This window comes from Mixophyes fleayi, chromosome 5 (assembly GCF_038048845.1).
Source record: "Mixophyes fleayi isolate aMixFle1 chromosome 5, aMixFle1.hap1, whole genome shotgun sequence".
NCBI lineage: Eukaryota > Metazoa > Chordata > Amphibia > Anura > Limnodynastidae > Mixophyes > Mixophyes fleayi.
The window spans coordinates 138,318,842-138,343,942 of record NC_134406.1 but is presented as its reverse complement, the minus strand read 5'-3'; the positions used below and the strand labels follow the sequence as shown (position 1 = coordinate 138,343,942).

At 44.8% G+C, this 25,101-nt stretch overlaps 1 long non-coding RNA gene across 1 annotated transcript in view; it reads right to left on the bottom strand.

Moving 5' to 3' along the window:
* Window positions 1–25,101, bottom strand: part of LOC142157744 (uncharacterized) — a 354,118-nt gene continuing 329,017 nt past the window's right edge. Inside the window, exon 2 of the long non-coding RNA XR_012692601.1 lies at window positions 1–810. This is a non-coding gene — a long non-coding RNA (uncharacterized LOC142157744). The remainder of the gene's footprint in view (window positions 811–25,101) is intronic.

Here is a 25,101-nt window from a genome sequence, read left to right as displayed (position 1 = left end):
TAGAAACCACAAATTTATTAGCATAAAAATATATGCACATTTAAAATATTACATAAAACTAATCACACTCCCTACACTCTAGACACTGGCAAATAAAAATAGGACTCTAAAAAATGATCTACCCACAAAATGTACAATCAATAATAATCCAATGCCACTACAAAGGACAAAAGCAAAACATTAATATTAAAGCATATAGCAGATGCAATCCTATAAGGAACTAACTGTCTCAATGTGTTTTATTCTGATTAAGATATGCTTCTATAGGGAATAGAGTCCCAAAATTGATTGAAAACAAATAAACATGAAACATGATATAAACAGTGAATTTGGTACTAGTTTATTAGGAATCCATTCATTGGTCAGCTGCAATAGGATCCTTTTATAGAGGCACTGAAGACGTATATTGCCATGAAGCCATTCTAATTTATCTCCCTCCCTCCGAGGTCACACAGTTGAGAGCTCTAGAGAAGTTGCACGATTTATTACACTTACTGATTACACGGACTCACACTGCAGTTAGGACGGCAACTTTATGACTACAGGACGCCTGCAACTACAGCAGAAGGAGTAATCTGAGATCTGTGTCACTGTGCAGCATTTCTGTCTCGGGAGCAGGAAGTGTTCTCACGTGCTGGCTGTAGGAAGGGATTTATTAGTTTGACAGTCTCCGTTTCATATGTAGACTGACCACAACTCAGTAATTCTCTGCTCCGCCCCACCAACAAAGAGGACGGGGTTATCAGGCAACAGGGCCTCCCGGGGGATAGCCCGGCTCCCCGGCAGGCCAGTCCGACACTGCCCTCCATGCTGCTTTTGCCCCCTTCATCTGGCTCCCCTTCAGACTATACTATGCTGCTCCCCCCCTTTTTCAATCCCACTGTGCCATGCCTTCCTTCCCCTTTTTAACCCCACTGTGCCATGCTGACCCCTGTTTATTAACCCCACTGTGCCATGCTGCCCCGTTTTTTAACCCATCTGTGCCCCTCTCATTTTTTAACCCCTCTGTCATGCTGCCCCCCCCCCCGTTTTTAACCCCTCTGACATGCTGCTTTCCCGTTTTTTAACCCCTCTGTGCTCCCCCTCATTTTTTAACCCCTCTGACATGCTGCTTTCCCGTTTTTTAACCCCTCTGTGCTCCCCCTCATTTTTTAACCCCTCTGACATGCTGCTTCCCCGTTTTTTAACCCCTCTGTGCCCCCCCTTATTTTTTAACCCCTCTGTCATGCTGCCCCCCCATTTTTTAACCCCTTTGTGCCCCCTCATTTTTTAACCCCTATGACATGCTGCTTTCCCGTTTTTTTAACCCCTCTGTGCTCCCCCTCATTTTTTAACCCCTTTGTTATGCTGCTTCCCCGTTTTTAACCCCTCTGACATGCTGCTTCCCCGTTTTTTAACCCCTCTGTGCCCCCCCTTATTTTTTAACCCCTCTGTCATGCTGCCCCCCCCCTGTTTTTTAACCCCTTCGTGCTCCCCCTCATTTTTTAACCCCTATGACATGCTGCTTTCCCGTTTTTTAACCCCTCTGTGCTCCCCCTCATTTTTTAACCTCTTTGTCATGCTGCTTCCCCGTTTTTAACCCCTCTGACATGCTGCTTTCCCATTTTTTAACCCCTCTGTGCTCCCCCTCATTTTTTTAACCCCTCTGACATGCTGCTTTCCCGTTTTTTAACCCCTCTGTGCTCCCCCTCATTTTTTAACCCCTCTGACATGCTGCTTCCCCGTTTTTTAACCCCTCTGTGCCCCCCCTTATTTTTTAACCCCTCTGTCATGCTGCCCCCCCCCCCGTTTTTTAACCCCTTCGTGCTCCCCCTCATTTTTTAACCCCTATGACATGCTGCTTTCCCGTTTTTTAACCCCTCTGTGCTCCCCCTCATTTTTTAACCCCTTTGTCATGCTGCTTCCCCGTTTTTAACCCCTCTGACATGCTGCTTTCCTGTTTTTTAACCCCTCCGTCCCCCCCCTCATTTTTTAACCCCTCTGTCATGCTCCCCCCCCCCCCCCCCGTTTTTTAACCCCTCTGTGCCCCCCTCATTTTCCTCCCTTCACTTACCTTTTCTCCTCTCTTGGTCTTCTCTGCTGCTCTGTGCTCCACTGCTCCAGACTGACTGAATGCTGGGCATGACATGATGACATCACATCCGGCATTCAGACATTCTGAATAGAGCAGCAGAGAGGAGGGATGCCGGCTCCGCGATCAGGTGAGTATCGTTTTTTGTTTTGTTAAACTAGCCTGCTCCCCCCACCAACGACCGAGCCCACAAGCCCCACCCCCCCACACACACTTTTTGAAAAAAAAATTTTAAAGCCAGGACACTGACCCAGCACCAGCAGACATCACCAGCTCTCCAGCACATACAGACTACATCCTCACCACCTCGCCATCCTCTGACATTTACAACAGTAGCCATCTCGCCAAAAGAAGCCAGCTTAGATAAGTATGCCGTCATAAAACTGTGGATGTGCCTGCGGACTCGTCACTTAAATACCCTAAAATTTCACCTTCACATGATCATGTGAAGTGAAATGTGTGTTGGTCGTGTGGGGGTGGGGTGTGTGTTGGTCGTGTGGGGGTGGGGTGTGTGTTGGTCGTGTGGGGGTGGGGTGTGTGTTGATCGTGTGAAGGTGAAAATGTGTTGATCATTCACCTTCGCGTTGTCAGCGCACGTTTCGCCTTTGCGCGGGCGGCACACATTTCACCTTCACAGGAGCAACGAGAATTAACTTTCACAGGAGCAACACGCATTTCACCATCACAGGAGCAACACGCATTTCACCATCACAGGAGCAACAAGCATTTCACCTTCACAGGTGCAGCAATCATTCCACCTTCACAGGAGCAACAAGCATTTCACCACAGGAGCAACAAGCATTTTACCTTCAAAGGAGCAACAAGCATTTTACCTTCACAGGAGCAACAAGCAGTTCACCTTCACAGGATCAACAGACATTTCTCCTTCACATGAACATTTTTGATTAAGAGTCAGTAATGTAATTCTGCATAGCCCCTTAATGCCCAGAGGGAAGGGCAGTTCTTGCAGCCATGGTTCCCCAGAGGTTTCCTCCACAGGGGGTTTTTCCTCTCCTGAGCGCTAAAGGATGACTCCTCGTGAGCCCAGGGGTATCCGCTATCTTTGTTCTCTTATAGAACAAGTTTGTAAGAGCCATAGGCCTTTATTGTAACCATATTTTCATATTTTATCATGCAGAATAACAAATGTGCATTCTAATTTTTTAGAAAAACCTTAATAAATATATTTTTAAATATAAAAAAATTTTAAAAAAAATCAGCAGCCGCTCCCCCCCCCCCTCTTGGCGGCCCTGTACATGATAACGATCGCACACACACACATAATATATGGATATATATGTAGAATGTAGATAGATTTTATATATATATATATTATATATATATATATATATATATGTATATATATATATATATATATATATATATATATGAGCAACATTTTAAAACTTGTTCTGTTTTTTTTCTTATTAAGCCCCCTACTCCAGTTTTTCCCAAGGCTTTGCCGTTTCTTTATTATCAATTTACATAACCACCTTTTAATGATGGGCAAAGGGGTTGTGATCACAAGGATCAATCTTAAGTCACAGCCTTTTGTTTGTAGCTTGTCCTCAAATACCCCCTTCAGTTTTCAAGAAAAACGTCTGAAGGAAAGGGACACCTTTGTAACACTACTTTACTAGGTGGTAGTGCAGCTTTATGTGTTTCCAGTTTTACACCCAATTTTACACCCAACATACCAAACAGCAGAATGAATTGACCATCGCCCCAGCTCTTTTCATCCCACAAAATGCCAATTTATAAATACAATATAAAATGTATTTTTGCAGAATGATGATGAAAAAGCGTAACCAGCTGATTGTATCTCATGAAAAACTTGATTTACATTAACCTTTGCTTGACTATAATATTGATCAAAAGCAAATACTGAAAACTATATTCAGCAAACAGAACACGAGAAGTGGGATTGCATACTGTGGCTAGTGTTGAAAAAATTGATATTCTGTAGATTAATATACAAAGCAGAGCCTATTCCAGTGATTGTAATACATCATAGAGGCCAATGCACAAAGCAGACCTAATTGTGGTTGACAAGTTTACAATACAATGTCTCCACTCTGGAAGCAACTGTAGACCTCAGTTGTGTTGGCTGGTATATAATGCAGACCCCAAAGCAGCTAGCTAGTATACAGTGCAGACCCCCAAAACCATACAAAGCCTACATTTCCAATTGGAAAATAAGGGCAAACCAATCTACCCAAACCATACCCAGATCCACTCAAACTGCACCGCTTTTCTGGTAGGTTATGCAACAGTCCCGCTTTTTGGTTTAACAGTCCTGAATTTCTGTAGCTGAAAGGTGCATCGCTTTTCCTGAAATGGGTAGTGTTTTGGCAGATCTGAGTGTGGGTTTGGTGCATTTAGGGGAATGGCCTACTGTCTCAATTTTCCACTTTGGGGATTGACATGTATGCTCAAAACTTGTGGATAGTTCAGATCTGTCAATTTGAAATGTTTTCTTACAGTGATATATGTGAATAATATAGGGCAGTGCACTCTCAAAATTAGGGGTTAAATTAGGATAGCTCACAATAATGTGTATCTGGCAAAAATTAAAAATAGCTTTAAGTGCCAGAGAAGATGGTGTCAAAAGTTACATTACGTTAGCTTGTCATTACATACAATATGAGGGTACATCCGGTGGGTGTGGCATCTGGTATGGCCGCATTTTAACAGAGCTCAGCTTTATAAATCCCCCACCATCTACATCTTATTGATGATTCACTTCACTAGCAACTGGCTGAAATAGAAGTGAACTAAGCTAAGGAGTGTAACTTAGTGAAGATATGTGAGCACAGAGGACTTATTTCTTCCCCCCAGATAAAGCTTTACGGCTGTGAATGTAACTTGATTTTCTGCCATATCTCTTGCACCAACTCGGGCTAGTCTATGTCCCGATCAGTAATGATGACAGTCTCCTAAGCATCCTGTAACATGATTTTGCAATCACGAGCAACTGTAAAATGTATTTGTATGTTCAGTAGACATTAACAACGTTCTGTGGAAGTCAAATATTTGGATGAAGTAAACTATATTTATTAACATTGTTTTACTGTGCGATTGCGATTAGTGCGCCACGTGTAATAACGCAATCACACGGATTAATAACACCTTTTTATTCGCACTTACACTTGTAAATAGTACACATTTATTAAGGTTCCAATCCACATTTATTAGTAAAATGTGTTAGAGATTATTTATACATAAATTATATTAAAGGTATCTAAGGCTCAGGATATAGGAATTGTATCATGTTTAGTGTAATTTTGATATGCATATAGATTGGTAAAAACTGGATTAGGTCAGTTTCCTTAGGCACAACATGTGCTCAGCTGTTGGACTGAGCTGGCCACAGAGGAATCGGAGGAATCCTTTGAACGGACCTATGATTTGCATTGTACTGGATTGACCTGAACCCTGGACCAATGAAGACCTCTCTTAGTGTTATTTGTGTACATAGTGACATCATCAGTGGTTTTTTTTGTTAAATGAAACTGCATATAAACAAGTTTCCCTGGGCCATTGTTCTCATCTTCCTGACAACATGACTGTATCTGAACCTGGGCCCAGGGGAAGCACATACGTAATGTATTCAGGTTTTTATAATTTCCTGTTTACTATAATATCTTTTATGCATTATAATGGCTTGCTGTAAATCCTGCTATATTATGCAATTGAATCTCTGCATTGGAACCACAATAATCACATTGGTCAATGTTTATTGGTAGCGATAAAATGAACATAACAATTTGGGGGTTCGAAAAGATACACTGCTCATGGATTCACAAAACCTACGGATTTCAGTTTACCAACAAAGGGTGGGAAACGCATTATATACATGTAAGAACACAAATAGTTCTATGCCTTTATATCATTCAGTGTTGCAAACAGAATAGCCGCTTTGTGTAATCTATGAGGTGCTGGTGAGGACTTAGGGACAAGAAAGAAAAATTGTTTCTTTTTTTGTTATGTTCACTTAGTCGCCATCAATAAATATTGTCGGCTGCGATCAATGTAGTTTCAACACACAAAGAGATTTAAAAACAAGATGTAACAAACAATAATTGAATAAAATAGAGTACAGCTGATACACACGCAGCACCCTGGATCCAGCATACAGTCCTGAAGCTTGTGCTCAAAGTAGACTAAATGATGGTCTCAGTGCCTGGTTTATATACAGTTTGTGGTACATAAAAAAAACTAGTGATGTCATGGTATTTTTCCATTGGTTCAGGATTTAGGACAGTCCAGTATAATGCAGGTCATAGGTCGGTTGAAACGATGCCCTCAAAGGATGGGGGTCAACTCTCCAACAGCTGCCTCATGTCTTCCTGCCAAAATGCTGGTTCAAACCGGTCTATTCTCATTACAAACACTATAATTTTTAGCATTAATCCTTTATCATTCATCACTAGCATACGTAAGGTAAGGTGCGATCACTTAGCCGATTGTAGTGGATGTCTGATGGTAAAAAGTGGATTAGAATGACACTAAACATGATACATTTCCTATATCCTGAACCTTAGATATCACTAGAGTGGTTTTGACATTATATTAAACTTTTAAATCTATTGCATTTAATTATAAAGGACAATGTGTTGAAACTTTTTTAAGGTGAACTATTTATGAATGTAAATGTATGTAGATGTGTTCGGAGCTTACCTATACTAATGATCATTTCTTGTACCCATTCCCCTAGACCTGAGAACCATTTTGCAGGGTTCAACCATGAAAACCATCCTGCTACCTGTCAGGCACCGCCTGTGAGATCGGGACGGATGTTCCGCTGTGCCGCTCAGCGCGTCTGGTTGCCTAGCAACCAGACGCGTCACTTCAAAAAGTGTTCCCGTTGCTAGGCAACGGGACGCTGCATGTAGGAAGCGCTACAGCGCTAGTGTTATGGCGGTGCTAGTATTATGACAGCGCTGCAGCGCTGAGGCTTATTGGCTACCAGAAGTATTTAAGCCTCTCTGGATCCCACCTCCTGTGCCAGAGTTTCAGGTCCTCCTGTCCTCCAGTGTATTCCTGTGTTACCTATCTCCTGACCTTTTTCCTGCCTCCTGATTATTGCCGTTTGCCTGTGACCCGGATTGCCTTGACTACCCTTTTGGATCTCCCTTTTGTACCTCGCTGGCAGAACGCTACCGACCCGGCTTGACTCACCACCCCTTCGTATTCTCCTTGTGTGCCTGCATTGTCCGCACCATTGCTGAACCGGCCTGTCTGACATTTCTCTCGTGCTTCGCTATCTGACTCGTGGAAGGACCGCGACCTGCGTGTTCCCTGCAGCTGAGTCCATACCTCCTTGTGGGGGTCCCTGGTGAACACCAGGGGCACGTTAGACTCCGCACCTTCCTCCGATTAGTGCCAACAATAGCAGGTACGCTATACTCAGTCGTGACAGTAAACTCTGGCGATGTCTACCGAAGGAACTGGTGAACCTTCAGCCCGGGATCTTCTCATTCACTTGGCTCAGCGTGTAGAACAGCAAGAAGCAGCCCAAGCACATCTCCTACAATGTGTCCAAGGTATCGCTACACGCTTCGATGCTCTACAGGGCTCTCTGCCTGCCACTCCAGCCATTACCTCCTCCTCGGTGGCGTCCTCTAGTGTGGTTACCGTATCTACAGCAACCTCAGGCATGCGTATCCCCGCGCCCGAGAAATACGACGGAGATCCCAAAAAATGCAGGGGTTTCTTAAACCAGTGCTCTATTCAGTTTGAGTGCAATGCAGGAGCATTTCCTTCTGAACGTACGAAGGTGGCATTCATGATCTCCCTCCTGAGTGGTCAAGCACTAGCCTAGGCTTCGTCTTTGTGGGAGAATGGAGACCCTCTTCTTAATAACACCGCCTCCTTTATTGAAGCCTTCAGGAGAGTCTTCGATGACCTTGGGAGAGTAGCCTCTGCTGCCACCAGATTGCTGAGTCTGCGTCAAGGCAACTTATCTGTCGGGCAATATGCCATCCAGTTCTGATCGACCGTATTAAAGATGAACTAGTCTCTCGGGATCTTCCCTCTGACCTTGATACCCTGATTGCGCTATGTATCAAAGTAGATCTACGTTTATCAAGAACGCACCCAAGAACGTCCTGTCTCTAAGCGGGTTGTTCCTCGTCTGGCTCCACAATTTCAAAACCCGGTGTTGCCTATGGACGAACCCATGCAAGTAGGACGCTCTCCGCCTATCTCCAGAAGAAAGAGAGAGGCGCTTCAGGCAACGCCTCTGCCTTTACTGTGGCGATTCCAGACATCTTCTCAAGGTCTGCCCTAAGAGACCGGGAAACCCGTCCTCCTAAACGGTAGCAGGGAGGCCGGTTTAGGAGTATCCACAGTTGCTCCCTACTCTGAACACACTCCTGAGCTTCTTATGGCAGTCACCCTGAGCACCCTTAGAGGTTCCTTCTCCACCACGGCCTTTGTGGATTTTGGCTCCTCCGGGAACTTCATTTCTGCTACTCTCGTTGCTGGGCTTCAAATTCCAACACTCACCTTGCCTCAACCATTATCGTTAACGACAGTGGATGGAAACCGTGTCAGCAGTGGCTCCATCTCCTCCATCACCTCTCCCATTCGGTTGATGGTAGGAGCCCTTCATAGCGAGATGATTAATTTTTTGGTGTTGCCAAAATCCATTAATCCCCTTATCTTGGGGCTACCTTGGCCCACGAAAACATTCTCCGCACATGGATTGGGATCGTGCTCAGGTTACCCGTTGGGGTACAGGATGTCATCATAAATGTCTGTCTAGTGTTCTGCCTTCCGGTTCTCAAGTTATTGCTCAGTCCACTGTTACGGAATCAGTCCTTCCAGCAGCATACGCCGAGTATCAAGATGTATTCAGTAAGACCGAGGCCGAGTCGTTATCTCCCCACCGGCCCTGGGATTGCTCCATTACTTTGCTTCCCAATCAACCTATACCCAAGGGGCAAACTTATCCTCTTTCTCGCCCAGAGACCTTGGCAATGTCTCAATATATCACGGAGAATCTCAAACGTGGTTCATCCGCAAGTCTACCTCTCCTGCTGGGGCTGGATTCTTCTTTGTCAAGAAAAAAGACGGGTCCCTTTGCCCGTGCATTGACTATAGACCTCTGAATCGTATTACTATCAAAAATCGGTACCCGTTACCTCTTATCTCCGATTTGACAGGATCAGCGGGGCTCAAGTATTTACTAAACTAGACCTACGAGGGGCCTACAACCTCATTCGTATAAAGAGGGGTGACGAGTGGAAGACCGCCTTCAATACTAGGGATGGTCATTTCAAATACCTGGTAATGTCCTTCAGTCTTTGCAATGCCCCTGCCATCTTTCAGACTTTCGTTAATGACATCTTTCAAGATTTGTTGTACACCTCTGTAGTTGTTTATCTAGATGACATTCTAGTGTTCTCTAAGGACCTGAGTTCTCATCAAGAACAAGTGAGGGAGGTCTTACGAAGACTATGCAAATACCATCTTTATTGCAAGTTGGAAAAATGTGTTTTCGAAGTTCTCCAAGTGTCCTTCCTTGGGTTTATCGTATCCGGCTCAGGACTACAGATGGATCCCACCAAGGTGTCTGCCATCTTGGACTGGCCTTAACCTCAAGGCCTTAAATCAATCCAAAGATTCATCGGGTTCGCCAATTATTATCGGCAGTTTAGGAGTTGGTGGCGGCAACCCTTCTGGGAGGGCTTACCTTGGACGTCTGCGCTTGGCGTTGGTATTTTGATAGTTGGTGCTGCCGTGGCGGATTGTTTGGGTGTTCCAGTTCCCGTGCTTTTGGTTGTATTCTTGTTTATTCCGTGGTGCAACCTGGGATGGGGAAGAGAGAGGGAAAGGGGGGGGAGAAGAAGGGGGGGAGAGAGCGAGACAGTATACACAATACAGGCGAAAAAATCTGACGTCTGTATTAAAACTTTTAATGTGCAGATATGTTTTGATAGCTCTTTTGCTCAAGAAATAGCTCTAGTACGGTGTAGATAGGGGGTGGCGAGGGTTTAATGGGCTTTGTTTAGGGCTAGAAGTATATATATTACAGAAAGGGCTCCTTAAGCTTTTGGGCTTGTTATTTTACTGTATATTATGTGGATTTACAGCGGGGGGTTTAAGGTGTAAGCTCGGAATAGATTAAAATTTATAGTGGGTGGTATATGGTGATAATGGGATTAAGTGTAGGTGGTGTGGTAAGCGATGTGTGGTGGTATTAGTGATATGTATTGTTATTTTATGGGTTAAAAATAGCTATATGGTGAATTAGAGGTTTGGGCAGTTATGCCTCGGGGGGATATTAACAAATCTGTGTGATAACCGCGGCTTGGATGATAGATTTAAAATACAATGTGGGTTTGCTCTTAGAAGAGCAGTTGTGGAATATGACTTACAGGGTTACCTTATCCTTATGCCGTGGGTTGGCGGGTGTGTCTTCGGTGTGTATTGCAGGTTGGTAACGCTAGACGGGCGGTCGTGGTAGCTGCGGCCGAGCGGCTAATGTCCCTGCTGTACTTCCGGGTGGCGGGTGGAGCGCACAGGCGCCTGTGCGTTCCACTTTGAGGTCGGGTTCTTCTCTTCTGCCGTGCTTGCCTTTAGGTGTGCGGGGTCTCTCTTGTGGTGACTGGTGAGTCGGTCGGTGTCTTTGTGGGTGTGCCACCAACGCGTTTCGTCCGGAGACTTCCTCAGGGATGTTACTGGATGTTTGGTATGTTGGCCTTCTTATCCTGGTTTCCTGGTGTATTGTCCAATGGGATGTGGAGTGGGAGGGGGGAGGAAGGGAGGGAGGGGGGGGCGTGTTGGGGGAGGATGTTCAGGTATCGTTACAGGATTAACATGTTATTTTGTTTTAGGGGCTATTAAGGATAGGAAATGGGTATTGTTACGGGGAAGGATAATAAAGGTGCTAAATAATATTATGATATGTGAGGCTATTTTTGTATTGGGGTACTTATAATGATCGACGAGGGGATCCTGTCAGGGGATTAGGTCGTAGTATGGATGTGGAGGTATAGAGAGATTAAAATGATGTGGTGGTACTCCGTGGCTGCAATTAATGGCATTATTGGTTGCTGCATTAGGACTAAAGGTGGGGAATTTTGCGGGTGTGTGAGGGTCCCTTGCTGGTGCTATGGTATGGATGCTAAAAAAGGGGGGGGATCTAGTTAATAAGGTTAGAGGGCTGTGGTTAGGGTCTTAAGTGGATGGTGATGTGAGCGGGCTATGGGGCGAGAGGGTGTGGAGGCAGCTTATATGTTGACTAGGGCACCGGGAGCTGGAAATTGACTCTAAAACTTAAAACTTAAGGGCTGAAGGGGAGCGGGGGGGGGGGGGGAAGGGAATTAGCTAGGTGGGATGGGGGGAGATGGGACTGATATAAGTGGCAGGGGCAGGATAAGGGTGAGGGATGGGAGTGGGATGGGAGGAGTGGGCTGGGGTATTTAATGTGGGAGGGGGGTGGTGTGTATAAATTTATATTAGAATTCCTTAAAAGGTTTTGGGGGGGTGGGAAGGGAGATTTGGGCTTATTTTTTAGGGGGGGTGGATGAATTGAGGGGAGGGCGAATAAATTGAGGGTGGATGGCATATTGAGAAAAGTTTAAATGGATGGGTGGTTTATGTATGAATATTAATGTTTAATTTTTATCAATATTTTTGTTTGTATTATTATTATTATTATTATTGATAGAAAGTATTATGTTAAATTAAAGGTCTTTTACATAAGTTATACTATTATGTTGAATGTAGGGGTGGGTTTATAAGTGATGTGGTGTTCTGGCGAGGGGCCTTGGACAGTTATATTAGATGGGGCGGAGACGTTGAGAGAGGGAAGGGATGAGGGCTTATTAGGGGGGGGGGGTGGGGGGGGGGAGGGGGGGGAGTAATTACTTACAGGAAGATTCCCAGGTCGGAGTCGATATTGAGGCCTTTTGGGGTCAGTGTTCCTAGTTGTGAATCCATTTAGCTTCTTCCTGTGAGATCAGTTTAATGTAGTCTCCTCCTCTCCATGGTTTTGGGATCTGTTTGATGCCCATGAACTTCAGTCCTGCGGGGTCTTGGTTGTGGGTCTTTCTGAAATGTTCTGATACGCTGTGGTTCTGTATCCCTTTTCTTATGTTCCTTATATGTTCTGGAATTCTTGTTTTCAGGTTTCTTATGGTCCTTCCTATATATTGTAGTCCACAGGGGCATTCGAGTAGGTAGATGACTCCCGTGGAATCGCAGGTCATTTTGTCTTTCTACTTTGTGCTGGATTCCGTTTGAATGTGAGGTGAAGTTGGTAGATGGTTTGGTGGAGTTGTGTTTGGTAGTTTTGCATGCCAGGCATCGGTTGCAGTGGAAGTAACCCTTCTTTTCCTTCTTTTATCCAGGTTTCTTTATTTTTCATTTCTTTTTTGTTGTTTGTTGGATGAAGCTGGCCGTTAGCATGTTTTTCAGGTTCTTCACTTTCCTGTATATCACCCGTGGTTTCTCTGGTAGGTATTCTCTAATTTGATCGTCTTCTAGTAGGATGTGCCAGTGTTTCTTCAGGACGTTTTCGAGTTTTCTGTGGTTGCTGTGGTAGTTTGTGATGAACATTGGTGCGCTTTTTTCTTCTTTTGTTACTTTCTTTTTGTAGGCGAGTAGTTCTTTCCTTTCTAGTTTTTTCTACCTTATCCAGTTCTTGGTCTAGTTGATCTTGGTCGTAGTTCCTCTCTATAAATTTTTGCTTCATATCAGCCGCTTTGTTCCTTGAAGGTTTCCATGGAGGAGCAGTTTCTTCTTAGCCTCCTGAATTGTCCTCCTGGGATGTTTTTTCAGCCATGTTCTGTGGTGGTTGCTGGTAATCGGAATGTAGCTGTTGCAGTCGACTGGCTTTGTGTATGTTTTTGTTCTGATGTTGTCGTTTTCCACGTAAATGGTGAGATCCAAGAATTCTACTTTCGCTTTGCTGGAGTTAGAGGTGAATTTCAGGTTAAGATTGTTGTTGATGTATTTCAGGAAGGAGAGAAGGTCTGTCTCATTTCCTTTCCATATGAAGAAAATATCGTCTATATATCTTTTCCATGTGACGAGGTCGCTGTGATGGGGGTTGTTGCTCCAGATGTTATCATCTTCCCCATTTGGCCATGTATAGGTTCGCGTAGCTTGGCGCGAATTTCGTCCCCATCGTGGTGCCTGTGACTTGTTTGTAGTATGTGTCTTCGAACCAGAAGTAGTTATGGTCTAGGATGAAAGATATGGCTTCTATGATGAAGTCAGACTGGGTGGTGGGTATGTCTGGGTTCTTTCCTAGGTAGTGGTTGCTGTGTTCGCATCCTTTCTTGTGGTCTATGATGGTGTAGAGGGAGGTGACGTCACATGTTACCAGGGTAAAATTCTTTTCCCACTTGATTTCGCTGAGGGCCTTAAGGATCTGTGTGGTTGTCCTTGAGGTGGCTCCTTTGTGTGCTCACTAGTGATTGTAGGAATTTGTCGATGTATTCTGAGAGGTTGCTGGTGACTCAATCCCTGATACTATCGGTCTTCCAGGTGGTTTTTCTGAATTTTTGTGAATCTTGGGTAGGTAGTAGAAAACTGGTATCCTAGGGTGTGGTTTGTAGATGTATTGGTGTTCCTTTTTGTTCAGGATACTGTCCTTGAGGCCTCTGTTTAGAAATTTCTGAAGTTCTTTTTGGTATTTGCTTGTCGGGTCTTGTTCTAAACTGCTGTATGTTGTTTTGTCGTCGAGGAGTCTCTTGGCCTCTTCTAGGTAGTCTGATTTGTTTAGTATGAATACTCCTCCTCCCTTATCTGCTGGTTTCAGAATGATGTCCTTATTTCTTTTCAGGTTTTTGAGAGCTTGTTTTTCCTGTAGGGAGAGGTTAGGTGATCTTACCTTTTGATCTTCCAGCTTACCAAGGTCTTTCTCGACTAGAGTTTCAAAGGTCTTTCATGTGTTGCGGAAAGAAAATTGACTTGGTGTTGAGGTCGGTGGGGGCGTATTGTGAGGCGTTCTCAGGGTCTTCTTTTGACGTTTCTTCTTTTCTCTCCTTGTTGCATTTGTTGAAGAATTTCTTCAAACAGAGTTTTCTTGTGAATCTGTGCAGATCTACGTATGTTTCGAATGTATCTATTTTATTCTTGAGTGCGAATTTGAGGCCTTTGTTTAGAAGCGTGGTCATGTGGTTGGTCAGGGTGAGGTTGCTCAGGTTGAAGATGCCTTCTGGTTTTATCTCTTTTTTTTTCTGTACGTTTCCTGTTTCTTCTTTTTGCGAGGATTCCTCCTCTCTTTCCTCTTCTGAGTCTGTGGATACTGTTTTCCTTTTTGCGGTTGGTGTGTGGTGGGGCCGATCTGGCGGGTCTGGTTGCTTCTGGAGAAACTCTAAAAAATGTTCCAGGGATTCTTCTACTTCTTGGTCTTGGTTTGTGTGGGTTGTGATGTTTAGGTCTTGTATTGTGTTCATTATTTTCTCTTGTTCTAGTTGTAATGAGTTTTCGTGTGTTCTCTTTCCTTCCCTGTATTTCTGTCTTGCTAAATCTTGGTACTGGTTCCCGTACATGAAATTTCTTGCGTTTGGTGGTTTGTAGATTCTTCTCTGGTTGTTGTTCCTTGGTGTTATTGCTATAAGTGGTGGTCTTTGGTTCCTTTGTGGTTTCCTGGTTTTCTGGGGCGGTGGTGGAAATGCTGCAGTTGGTGGTCCTTGCGTTCTCTCGTTGTTTGAGGCTTGTTGGTACTGAGTCTTTATGTGGATTCTGTCTTCTTCGTAGTCTTTGTGGTCTCTGTAGAATTTCCTCTGTTTTGTCGTTATGATGCTGTCTTCTAGTTTGTTGAGCTTGCTCTGTGTGAGTGCTTCCAGTTGTTTGAAGTCTTCTAGGTTTTCTAGCGGTTTGAACTCCTCTTGTATTTTTGTTATTTCTTTTTCTATTTCTTTTAGTGATGTTTTTCTGTCCTTTATGATGAGTTGTATCAGATTCTTTGAGCAATTGTCCAGAATTTCGTTCCATTCTTTCTCGAATTGGTTGCTGCTCGGTGTGAATGTGGGTGCTTTCTGTATTCGTTGTCCTCTTGGTATTCTCTCCTGTTCTAGATACTTGCTTAGAGTTGACTGGTCCCACCAAAGTTTGATTTTGGTTGTTAGGAGTTTTTCCAGTCTCAGGAATTTGGTGCAGAAATTTTCTTCTATTGGGGTGTCTATAGGGATGTCTTGAGGTGTGCTGTTGAAAAGATTGTTGAGCTTTCTTGTTCTGAGCAGTCTCGCATGTTCCATGTTCAGGGGTGGTAGCTGCTGACAGTCCTATTGGAAATTGGAGGTTTAGGAGTTGGTGGCGGCATCCCTTCTGGGAGGGCTTACCTTGGACGTCTGCTCTTGGTGTTGGTATTTTGATAGTTGGTGCTGCCGTGGCGGATTGTTCGGGTGTTCCAGTTCCCGTGCTTTTGGTTGTATTCTTTTTTATTCCGTGGCGCAACCTGGGATGGGGAAAAAGAGAGAGAGAGGGGGGGGAAGGGGGGGAAAAGAAGATGGGGGGGAGAGCGAGACATAGCACCAGCAAGGGGACCCTCACACGCCCGCAAAATTCCCCACCTTTAGTCCTAATGCAGCAACCAATAATGCCATTAGTTGCAGCCACGGAGTACCACCACATCATTTTAATCTCTCTATACCTCCACATCCATACTACGACCTAATCCCCTGTCAGGATCCCCTCGTCGATCATTATAAGTACCCCCAATACAAAAATAGCCTCACATATCATAATATTATTTAGCACATTTATTATCCTTCCCCGTAACAATACCCATTTCCCATCCTTAATAGCCCCTAAAACAAAATAACACGTTAATCCTGTAACGATACCTGAACATCCTCCTCCAACACGCCCCCCCTCCCTCCCTTCCTCCCCCCTCCCACTCCACATCCCATTGGACAATACACCAGGAAACCAGGATAAGAAGGCCAACATACCAAACATCCAGTAACATCCCTGAGGAAGTCTCCGGACGAAACGCGTTGGTGGCACACCCACAAAGACACCGACCAACTCACCAGTCACCACAAGAGAGACCCCGCACACCTAAAGGCAAGCACGGCAGAAGAGAAGAACCCGACCTCAAAGTGGAACGCACAGGCGCCTGTGCGCTCCACCCGCCACCCGGAAGTACAGCAGGGACATCAGCCGCTCGGCCGCAGCTACCACGACCGCCCGTCTAGCGCTACCAACCTGCAATACACACCGAAGACACACCCGCCAACCCACGGCATAAGGATAAGGTAACCCTGTAAGTCATATTCCACAACTGCTCTTCTAAGAGCAAACCCACATTGTATTTTAAATCTATCATCCAAGCCGCGGTTATCACACAGATTTGTTAATATCCCCCCGAGGCATAACTGCCCAAACCTCTAATTCACCACATAGCTATTTTTAACCCATAAAATAACAATACATATCACTAATACCACCAAACATCGCTTACCACACCACCTACACTTAATCCCATTATCACCATACACCACCCACTATAAATCGCTTACACCTTAAACCCCCCGCTGTAAATCCACATAATATACAGTAAAATAACAAGCCCAGGAGCTTAAGGAGCCCTTTCTGTAATATATATACTTCTAGCCCTAAACAAAGCCCATTAAACCCTCGCCACCCCCTATCTACACCATACTAGAGCTATTTCTTGAGCAAAAGAGCTATCAAAACATATCTGCACATTAAAAGTTTTAATACAGACGTCAAATTTTTTCGCCTGTATTGTGTATACTGTCTTGCTCTCTTCCCCCCCCTTCTTCTTCCCCCCCCCTTTCCTCCCCCTTTCCCCCCCCCTCTCTCTCTTTCCCCATCCCAGGTTGCGCCACGGAATAAACAAGAATTATTATCGGCAGTTCATCCAAGATTTTTCTTCCATTATCGCTCCAATCACAGCGTTAACCAAGAGATCTGCCAACCCGAAGATATGGTCTCCAGAAGCTATTTCTGCCTTTGCTACTCTTAAGAAAGCCTTCTCCTCTGCCTCTGTTCTCTCCCAGCTGGATCAACAGCGACCTTTCTTTGTGGAAGTGGACGCCTCTTCTATTGGCATCGGGGCCGTGTTGTTCCAAAAGACACCTTTGGGTACTCACTCTCCATGCGGGTTCTTCTCTAGACGATTCCTCCCTAATGAGATTAACTATGGAATCGGAGATAAAGAGCTTCTCGCTATCAAAGCAGCTCTGGAGGAGTGGCGACATCTACTAGAAGGTGCTTTATATCCTGTTACCATATTCACAGACCATCGAAATTTAACATTCGTGAAGATCGCTGTTTGAATCCTCGACAAGCCCGCTGGGCATAATTCTTTGCTCGCTTCAATATGACTCTTACTTTCTGTCCAGGGGCTAAAAATGGGTGAGCAGACGCTCTATCCCGCTCTTTTGATGATACGGACTGCCTGAATCCATCGATTCCTCAATGCATCATCGATCCTTCTAACATTGTGGCAGTTACCAATACTGTTAAAGTTGTTCCCCCTACAGGGCGATCGTTTGTGGAACCACAGTTTCGACTCAGGGTGTTACGATGGGCTCATTGCTCCCGTATTGCGGGTCACGCAGGAATAAAGAAGACCACATTCCTCCTCTGTCGACGGTTCTGGTGGCCCATTATACGTACTGACATACGTGATTTTATTGCAGCCTGCACAATTTGCGCCCAACACAGGTCCTCCAGGAAGGTTCCTGCTGGATTGCTTCGACACTGGCCCACGCCTAATGCTCCTTGGGAAAGTATAGCCATGGATTTTATCACTGATCTTCCCTGCAGTTCGGGATTCAATACCATCTGGGTCGTCATTGATGAGTTTTCCAAAATGGTGCACTTCATCCCTCTCTCTGGTCTACCTTCGGCCAGTCGCTTAGCCGACACATTTATCAAAGAGATCTTCAAACTACATGGTTGTCCTAAAGAAATCATCTCTGACAGAGGGGTCCAATTCATCTCCCGTTTCTGGAGGTCCTTCTGCAAGAAGTTGGGTACAGAATTGAAATTCTCATCGGGGTGCAACCCCCAGACCAATGGCCAGACCGAGCGGATCAACCAGGACTTAGAGACCTTTCTTCGTTGCTTTACTGCTGATAATCAAAGCAGATGGGCAGAGTTCTCGCATAATCATCACGTCCATGAATCCACCGGCTTCTCTCCATTTTTTATTGTGTCTGGAGCACATCCTATGATCCCAGATCCTTTTCCGAATTCTTCCTCCTCAGTTCCAGCGGTGGACGCCCTTTATCGAGAATTTTCCCTCATCTGGGCCAGTACTAAGGCGGCCCTGCAAAGGGCAACACAGCACCACAAGTCTTGCGGACCGTCACCGTAGAGCTACTCCTCTATTGAAGGTAGGGGATCAGGTAATGGATGCAAAGTATCAATGTAACACTTGTGGGGTAGTGGTGATCCTGTTACATATACATGGACTGTAAATGACAGCAGTGTCAAAGACACTATAATTACATACTATTATGCCGTATAAACAGAATATGAAGGTTCTTATCTCACTACCTGCTTGTACAATGGATCACTGGTGTTAACGAGATTCTGTTTATACGGCATAATAGTATATAATTATAGTGTCTTTGACACTGCTGCCATCTACAGTCCATGTATATGTAACAGGATCACCACTACCCCACAAGTGTTACATTGATACTTTGTATCCATTAATCTAAGGAATTTACAAAGGATACTTCAAGTTTATGAACACACTTACTACAATCACACTTTATTTTGGGGATTATTTGTTGGTTATTTCTCATTCTTCTAGGCAGCTTCTCATCCACATTTTAGGATATTAATACCTGCTTGTAATATTTGACTGTTTGGTATTTTCACTAGTCTGTTAAGATCTGCATAGTATTATATATGCTAGGTTGGCCCTGCTTCCAGGTGTGGTATTTTAAATCCTTTTCTTTATTCAACACTTTATTTTAAATATTCGCCTCTCCAGTTTGGTTGTGCATTGTCATACAATTTTAATGAATATCAATAAAGTTTATGTTTTAAATGTTTCTTATACCTGGAGTGCTCACTAGGACATTCTCTCCTTCTTATTGCAAGTATATAGTCTAAATTCCCTAACATACACACGCACAGACAGAGAGAGAGACTAGGGTCAATTTTTGATTAGCAGCCAATTAACCTACTAGTATATTTTTGGAGTGTGGGAGGAAAGCGGAGCACCCGGAGGAAACCCACACAAACACGGAGAACATACAAACTCCACACAGATAAGGCCATGGTCATAGTGGGAATTGAACTCATGACCCCAGCGCTGTGAGGCAGAAGTGCTAACCACTTCGCCACCATGCTGCCCCAGTCAATCACTTCTTTTGGGTCAGCTGTATTATTGGTGATGTATGTGCAACATTTGACACCAAATTGGGTGGCTAACGTCACACAGTATCCACCAGTAATTGATGTGAGATAATGTAACACCAACCTGTATTGCACTAACTCCTTTTTCTAAGCCTGTAGCTTCTTATCCGTATACCTGAAAGTGGGCAGCACAGTGGCCTAGTGGTTAGCACTTCTGCCTCACAGCACTGGGGTCCTGAGTTCCATTCCTGACCATGGCCTTATCTGTGTGGAGTTTGTATGTTCTCCCTGTGTTTGCGTGGGTTTCCTCCGGGTGCTCCGAGTTTCCTCCCACACTCCAAAAAACATACTGGTAGGTTAATTGGCTGCTATCAAAATTGACTCTAGTCTCTCCCTCTCTGTCTGTCTCCCTCTGTGTCTGTGTGTGAGTGTGTGTCTATAGTAGGGAATTTAGACTGTAAGCTCCAATGGGGCAGGGACTGATGTGAGTGAGTTCTCTGTACAGCGCTGCGGAATTAGTGGCGCTATATAAATAAATGATGATGATGATGTCATCATACATCTCGGTGATATTGTGTGTCAATTTAGCCAGGTCTTGTATATACTTAAAATTTAGGGTTCCCCAAGCAGTCCTGGTGTGGTCTAATGCGACCTTAATTTGAAATCCTGTAGTTTCGCTGATTAACTTTGTAGCTACAGGTTCTTCTCCTGGAATCATATTTCTTTTGTCACGGTGTTCATACTGTGTGTGTACATATGGGGGTGATGTTGTTTTATGGATATCAATCATGTCATCATGTGTAATGATCATAACCTCTGGAACTAATTTACCTAGAAAACATAAACCCTTGGAACTTGGAGTTAACCAGAAGAAAGCCTTTCTTCCACAAACATAATACACATCATCTGGGAGGCTATAAGGTACAGTATGATCATTGATAATATTGCATAAAGTTTTGACAACTCCCCATGCCTCGTGTCTCCATCTGTTCAAGACAAGTTTCGGCATAGATAACATTCTGACAATCACCTAGGGAAACTTTCCCAACGAATACACTCTTATATTTGTTAATATGCCCCCGTGTATGATGTTCATCATTATTCCTGGTAATTGGTATTCTTGACAGTCTCCAATCAATACCCGTGTGACAAGCTATTGTCTGATCAGGTAGGTCAGCTTCCCAATTCTCCAGTCTCTTTTCATGTGAAAAATTCAGACATAACAATGACTGATCTATGGAGTATTGGCAAAGATTTAGACTAGGGGACCTAGTTATATTATATCCCCCTTCTATGGGCCTCTTTCCCTGTAATTCGAGGACCTCAGAGATGTTTAGTGAGAACGGTACTAATCCTACATTATGTTTGACACGAAATTGCAGAGATGACCGCTAACCGGTATTGGCGCAACTGAACAGAGAGGCGCTGAGTCTAACGTACCCCCCGGTATTCACTAAGTTTGGACTTAGCTCCAGAGGGTACATAGGTCGCTGTTCTCCAAGACAGTCACCGATGTAGCGACAGTAGTAGACAGGCATAGTCAGGCAATCCAGGTCAGAGCCAACGGAGCGGTGCAGTACACAGGGAGGATCCAGAGAGGTCAGGTCAAGCCAAATAAACCAACCGAGCAGCGAGGTACCAAATCGAAACACAGGAGAATAGTAACAGGAAGCTGAGTCAGAACTGAAGAACACTGGATCAGAAGTTCAGGAAGCGCTGGAGCAGGAGTGAACCAATACTCTGGCACTAGACGTGTCAGAGGGTGCTTTATATACCATAAGGTACATCCTGATTGGGTTAGGGAGATTTTGGCGGTTTGACATGCTGAGTGCCACAGGTAAGCTAGGCAATGGGACGCAGCTGCTAAGAAAGTGCAGGCATCTGTCCTCTGGACCAAGTGTCAGTGAGGAGACTGCACCTGACAGTACCCCCCTCCCCTGAAGAAGAGGAGTTGGAAATCTGATTCTTCAAAAAGTTCTTTCTTATCCACCCAGGAACTTTCTTCAGGGCCATAACCCTTCCATTGGACGAGTAACTGAGTCTAACCATGAATGGAGCGGGATTTCAAGATGCGTTCAATCTCATATTTGTCGCCCAAGGCCGTCTTGATGGAAGGAGGCTGAGACAAAGTTGGAGAATTCATTAAGAACCAATGGTTTAAATAAGGAAATATGAAAATAATTATGCACACGGAGTGAAGCAGGCAGATGGAGCTTATAGGTAACCGAATTAATAATATGAGAAATGCGGAAGGGACCAATATATATCGGGGAGCGAATTTCATTGAAGGTAGCTTGAGCCTGAAATTACGCGTGGACAGCCACACGTCCCCAAATTGAAGAACTGGAATCTTATTACAGTGACGATCAGCAAAGTGTTTATGCCGTTCCGAGGACGGTAAAAGTTTAGATCGTACCTGAGTCCAAATCTTTGAAAAGTCAGTGACCATCCCTTGAGCTGCAGGTACTGATGCACTGGGAACTTCTGAAAAGTTGGGAAGTATGGGATGTCTGCCAAAGATGGTAAAGAAGGAAAATGTTCCAGGAGATTCATGTTGATGGATATTATGTGAAAATTCTGCCAAATGTAAATAATCAGTCCAGGAGGATAGGTGATCAGAGCAGTAACAACGGAGGAACGTCTCCAAATCCTGGTTGACTCGCTCAGTCTGACCATTGGTCTAGGGATGGTATCCCGAGGAGAATTTTAGCTTAATTCCTAGATTGTTGCAAAAGCATTGTCGGAATCACTAGGTGGAACTGATGATACCTGCCAGCAGTTGGCGATACTGAGTACTGAGGCGCGGAGCCTAACACGCCCCTGGTTTTCACCAGGAACCCCCGCAAGGAGGTATGGACTTCACTGCAAGGGACGTGCAGGTCGCGGCCCTCAGTATCACTCAGCTGGTGAGGTAACAATTGAGGCAGCGGTGACAGCCCACCAGGAGGCAGGATGGAAGAGTAGTCAGCAAGCCGGGTCAAAACCAGAGGAAAGGATATAGCCAAATCAGAAGCAGGAGAATGGTCAGGAAGCCGAGTCAATACCAAATATCAGTCTAAGCCAGAATCAGGAACCAAAGGAGAAATCAGGAACAAACTGGGGTCAGAATCCAAATAACAGCAACACAGGAACAAACGCTGGAGCAAGGCTGAAGACCAAATACTCTGGCACTAGACGTGTCAGAGGCTGCTTTATATACCCTAAGGTGCCTCCTGATTGGGTAGGATATTTTGGCGTCAATACATGCTGGCTGCAGACAGATGAGCAGAGATAGCGTCCCGCTGCTAGGCAACAGGACGTGGTTGCTGAGAAGGTGCAGGCGTCCGTCTCTTGCACCAAGTGTCAGTGCGGAGACGGCGCCTGACAGTACTCTCCCCTTTTCTCTTCTTTTTCAGGGCTTGCAAGGTCGCCTCTCTCCTTCTTATATTTTGCCAGTAAGTGAGGGGCATGTATTTCTTGTACATCGATCCAAGATCTCTCCTCTGGGCCATAACCCTTCCAATCAACAAGATATTGCTGGCGACCCCTGGAGATCTGGAAATCCAGAATCTGATTGATCTCATATTCCTCCCCATGATCAGTCTTTACTGAGACCGGGGGTGGGGTTCTTTTGACAAATCTGTTGAGAACGAGGGGTTTAAGTAGAGCAATATGAAACACATTTTGAATCTTGAGTGATGGAGGAAGAAGGAATTTGAATGTCACAGGATTTATAACTTGAGTGAATTGAAAAGGTCTGATATAACAGGGTGCGAGCTTCATGGTGGGAACTCGAAGTCTTATATTCCTTGTGGATAACCACACTTTGTCCCCCAACTCGAAGTCTGTGTACTAGTCTACGGCGACGATCGGCGCTAGCTTTGTAGCGTTGGGAGGATTCCAATATTTTGGACTTCGCCTGAGACCATATTTGAGAAAAGTCCTGAATGAGATTCTGCACGGCCGGAAGCGCTGAACCAGGTTGGGAAAGTTCAGGAAGGAGAGGGTGAAACCCATAGGTAAGAAAAAATGGAGACGAACCAGTAGATACATGCACCTGGTTATTATGAGCAAATTCTGCCCAACACAAGAAACGACTCCATTCAAGTCTTGGTTGACCCTCTCCGTTTGGCCATTGGTTTGAGGGTGGTACCCTGAGGAAAACTTTAGATTGACCCCCAACTCTTTGCAGAATGATCTCCAGAACTTGGACACAAACTGTACTCCTCTATCCGAGATAATATCCTGGGGACAGCCGTGAAGACGGAAAATCTCCTTGATGCAGAGGTTAGCAAGGATAGAAGCCGAAGGAAGTCCCTTGAGAGGTATGAAATGTGCCAACTTGGAAAATCTATCCACTACCACCCAGATAGTATTGAATCCATGGCTAGCTGGTAAATCGGTGACGAAATCCATAGAAATACTAGTCCATGGTCTCTCTGGAATAGGAAGTGGTACCAAGGGTCCTGCAGCAGACTACCTAGGTGTCTTGTGTCTGGCACAGATTTCACAAGCGGCAACATAGGCCTTAACGTCCGCCTGGATAGAGGGCCACCAATAATACCTAGAAATCAACGAGAAGGTCTTCTTGACACCTGCATGCCCAGCAAACAGACAATCATGTGCCCACTTGAGAGCATTGGGCCAAAGCCTGGAAGTGAGAAAGGAGCGACCAGGAGGAGGAACCTTGGTTGAAGTTCTGGTGATGGCCACAATGGTAGTAGGATCCAAGATGGTTCTGGGGGTGGGGGCAGGTTGAAGATCTTTATCATCAAATGACCGGGAGAGAGCATCCACCCTGATATTCTTAACCCCAGGTCGAAAGGTCAAAAGAGATTAAAACGGGCAAAAAACAAGGACCATCGGGCCTGACGTGGGTTCAGACACTGAGCTGTTTGCAAGTACGTTAAGTTCTTATGGTCTGTGTAGACAGTAACAGGATGCTCAGCCCCCTCTAGCAAATGTCTCCACTCCTCTAGGGCTGTTTTGATGGCCAATAACTCTTTATCCCCGATACCATAGTTTAATTCGCTGGAGGAAAATCTTCTGGAACAGAAACCACAGGGATGAAACTTTCCATCGGAATCTTTCTGTGAAAGAATGGTTCCTATGCCAACGGAGTATGTATTAACTTCAACAAAGAAAGGCTGAGACAAGTCAGGTTGTAGCAAAATAGGGGTGGAGGAGAATGCTCTTTTTAATGACTGGAAGGCACTGAGGGCTTCGGCAGACCATGATTTTGCTGCTCCCTTGCGGATGAGAGCAGTAATGGGAGAAATGAGAGTCAAAAAGTCTTGGATAAAGTGGCGATAATAATTGGCGAAGCCAATAAAGCGTTGGATCGCCTTAAGACCCAATGGTTGTGGGCAATTGAGAATGGCAGCCATTTTCCCAGGATCCATGGAAAGACCAGCACCGGACACAATATATCCCAGGAAGTGGACCTGAGAGGCTTCAAAGACACACTTCTCCAGCTTGCAGTAAAGGTGGTTGGATCGTAGTCGAGAGAGAACCTCCTTGACGTGACCTCTATGGGATTCTAAGACTCTGGAGAATATAAGTATGTCATCCAGATAGACAACGACTGAGAGATAGAGTAGGTCTCGGAAGATGTCGTTAATGAACTCCTCGAAGACCGCTGTGGCATTGCATAGGCCAAAAGGCATCACCAGGTATTCGTAGTGGCCATCCCGAGTTTTAAAGGCGGTCCTCCATTCATCTCCCTCACGAATCCTAATCAA